The 3,994-nt window shown below is 34.7% G+C and overlaps 1 pseudogene; it reads left to right on the top strand.

Moving 5' to 3' along the window:
* The first annotated feature begins 3,166 nt into the window (after positions 1-3,166).
* Positions 3,167-3,771, top strand: LOC140931863 (uncharacterized; annotated as a pseudogene).
* Positions 3,772-3,994: the final 223 nt, after the last annotated feature.

Genomic DNA, 3,994 nt, shown 5'->3' with positions numbered 1-3,994 from the left:
TTGGTTTACACCATGCGCGCTCAGATTTGTTGGCAAGAATTTGTAAAGTAAACCTGTCGAACGCAAAAAAATGCAGCCTTATTTGTTTTCCAAGAATTTGTTTTCGAGGCCTAATCTACTGTGATCAAGAGCCATTATGGCTCTTGAATGTGATAGAAGATGTTTGCTATTTTTTAGGTGTACATACATGTATATTTAGGCTATCAACTCGATGTAAGATGTTTCACTCTAAAATAACTTTTCCTTTCCCTCAAAAGTCACATGAATGTGCCCTTAAGTTAACTGATTTGTGGATTACAAGTTTATTGTTTGATTTAAAATATAATTTATTAATGGGAGCTTCGCTTTTAGCCCTGGCTAAATCTATATATTAGAAAATTGAGGATAGTGTATAAGTTGACTCAACTATTTCATGAAACTTGCGATTATCATAGATTTCAAAGCTAATAAAACAATAAAGAAGATTTAAAAACAAATAAATGTGTGCTATAGCACTGAGAAATAAAAAAGTCTCCGGTACATTTACTGTTACTGTAAATATATTAAGTCATATTAACTTATGAATATATTTAGTAAAATAAATGTTAATAAAATTATTTTTCGCTTTTAAACTCTCAAAGACAAATGTTTTTTGATTTTTATAAAAACCTTTTTCCACACTTTCAATCTGTTTTTCCACACCGTGATTGGAATATTTCCAAATTTGTCCACAAGGGATATTGAATGGTTTTTGAATGAGATCAGTGTTGTAAGGGACATTAGCAGTAAATTGCTGCATGGAGCAATATTTCACTTTGCAGGGGGCAAAAAATTATAAAATGTTTTACGAAAACACAATTGTGCTTGCATGACAAAAAAGTGAAAAGCTTGTCACAAAGAAACCAGTCTTAACACTCAACTATGGTTGTGATACACCTACTAGAAAAAGAAATATAGTGCCCAGGTGATGTGTGGACACTGTAGGTCCTGCAAGTGTCACCCGCCCCTTGAAGAACTGTTTGAATTAGTTACATAACTTATTGATTCTCGTTTAGTTCTAATCTATACCTAGTACATTTGGGGACATTTATGTTGTCCAAGTGACACTATCCTCCCCTATAACAATAATTAACAATTAGTCACCGAAGGCAACGTAAATATTGGCCGTCAAGGTGACTATTCACCGATCTTCACGTGCCTGAGATGACTTATTAAAAAAGAGACACTTTTTTGAAAGATTTTAGGGCTTTAACATGTCGGTCGAGGGCGGCTCTGATTGACAACAAGCTGGGTTTGTTATAATAGCTGCCGCCCATTTTCCTCACAGGAACATAAAGTTTTGCCAGACATTTGTTTAATTCGACTTTCATGTTTTCTATTTCATTTGTGAACTCTTGCTGCTCTTGAAACCATTTTGTAGAAAAAATATTTCACAAAAGTTACTAAAAGTTGCCAACACTTTGAAGCAAAAAAAAATGTGAATAAACATATCAGTTTTCAGTAAATTGTGTTACTCACAAAAGAGAAATTTTATCAACCTACCTTTGAATATCTTGACTCCAAATTTTGTAGCATCTTTCGTTTTTTGAGGAACAGCATTTTCTTTAAATTGATCAATTTCCGTCTCCGAAACATCAACAAATCTGGCTGCCATTTTGAAAACTGTTAGCCTTCAATGTTATAATCACTGTGCGGTGATTATAGCGGGATGAAGCGAAGCTCCTAGCCAAACATAGTGCTCAATTTTCGATAATCATCAATGTAATTATACTAATTTGAAATAGTTACTTAATCTATCAATTTTTGTTCAACTATAAGCTATACTTAGTACATGCGGGGACGTGTAGGTTGTCCAAGTGACCCCTCTCCTATAATACCAATTTCAAATAATTGCTTAACCTATTGATTTTCATTTAATTCTAAGCAATACTGAATAAATACAAAGACGTTGTTGGCACATGTGGGTCATCGAAGTGACACCTGCCCCTGTAATAACCTAATGATTCTCATTTGGTGCTAATCTATACCTAATACATTAGGGACTGTCCAAGTGACAGTGCCCTCCCTTATAACAATAATTTGAAATAGTTTATTTAGTTATAAGCTATACGTAATAAATGAGGAGACATGTGGTTGTCCAAGTGACGCCCACCTATTACACCACAAATTCAACTAGATTTATCACTTATTGATTTTAGTAGTAATAATAACAGGCATTTTGGCCAGTAGCCCATCAGCATTGAGTATTTGGGTCACATGATGAAAATGGACCAATCAGCATTTAAATTGAAAATGATGATGTCAAAAATTGTAGACTTTTCACCCACAATGTATTGCTCAGCTGTCAATGTATTGCTCAGCTGTTTGTTTAATATAAAAATATAAATGTTTGTTTCATTAGAATTATAATTTTATCACAATTTGTGATATATTTCGTTTTTTAATTATATGTCGGAAGTTGTACCACTTAAATATGCATTTATTAGTTCTTGCTTCCTTGTCATTTTGTTAATACACTCCGTTATTGAGACATATGTTCCAAAGTGTACTGCTGATGTGTGGGTGTTGTGGTATTGGGCAATTCTGGTGTTGATGTGGATACTTTACAACTTTCTTGCTGCCTTCTGCTTTCCTTCCTCCATCCAGAAAGACTCCTTCCTTTTCACATACACTCTCTTTCCTCTTTCACAATCCCTCAGTTCTTCCTGCTGTTTCTCCACTAATAAAAGATCCTTTACAGGAACCTAGTGGTTGATTTTTCTATGAAAATATTTTCGGGAATTGTCATTCTTTTTCTTAGCTCCTGTAAAAGTATTCATAGCAGTTAACAGCATGCAAAGAAAGTGGTGTCTGATAGCTCGGGGCTAGTTGATTTTGCTATCAGGCTTGTGAATTCTGTTCTTAATTTGCATAGTGGGCAAATCAAGCTTACGGGAGAACTGTAATCAATCCTGTTCATTTGAAAATCTTTTCGGGCTAATGAAAATGCGTCTTAGGCTAGTACATGTTAGATACAGCTTGCCCAGACTGGTCAATGATCCTTTTTTAATTTTCACATTCCTCTTTGGAGCCTTTAATTAAGCACCAGGAAGAAACAAGGTTAAAACGTTAAAAGAAATAAATACCTTGTCCACTGAACATAAAGGTGCCATGTCTTCTGAGCTCGTGTGGTATTTGGTGGAGTAGTATGCGCATGCAGGGTGTGATGATTATAGTTTGCTTGTACTCAGGTCCACTTCCTCCAGGTAGTAGTGATATATTGTATCATTTACATTGGAAAAGAATTGCAGCAAGCAAGGTTCGTAGAGTTGCCAAAAGAAAACCAAATTTGGAATCTTTCGTTACCCAGCTCAAACCAAGTCGAAGAGTGGTTACTGCTGATGTGCAAAGAGGTATAGACAACGAGCCTGTTGTTGCCAATGCATATGCTAACATCACAAAACAAGGGAAAGTAAATTTATATCCTTCTGGCCTGATAATCAATCCCAAATAACCCTCACTCGGTTCCATTTGGTCTCTTTGAAATAAAAGTTGTCAAAGAGGTTCAATTAACTTTGACAGTGTACAATACCTTGAAAAAGACAGTTACACAATAGCTCTCTCTTTAACAGAGACCATGAATATTACTATGAAGTGCAATGTCAGCGTGGTCTGTCAGGACTTGAATAGTGTGACATTTCTAGCTACATTAATGACACTACTTTTTATTGGGAAAGAATTTATTTTGACCCTTACTTTTTTCAAGCCGCTAAAGATAACATACACAGGTTCTTTTCCTCTTTTTACTTGTAATGAAGTGATGTAACATGATCTTTCTAGAAATATAACAACCTATATATTGATTAGCTTTTACCTTCTACTGACGGAGTAACAAAAATGAAGATATTTTAAATCAATGAGACTGTAAGAACATTTGATTTTGGAACATTGTATTGTCCTTTCAGTAGAAGGTAATATGCACACCTTTTATGCTTCTGTTTTAAGTTTAGAGGAATGGGTGAATCAAAAATATGAA

Source organism: Porites lutea, chromosome 3, assembly GCF_958299795.1.
Source record: "Porites lutea chromosome 3, jaPorLute2.1, whole genome shotgun sequence".
Classification (NCBI taxonomy): Eukaryota; Metazoa; Cnidaria; class Anthozoa; order Scleractinia; family Poritidae; genus Porites; species Porites lutea.
This window is presented reverse-complemented; position numbering and strand designations above follow the sequence as displayed.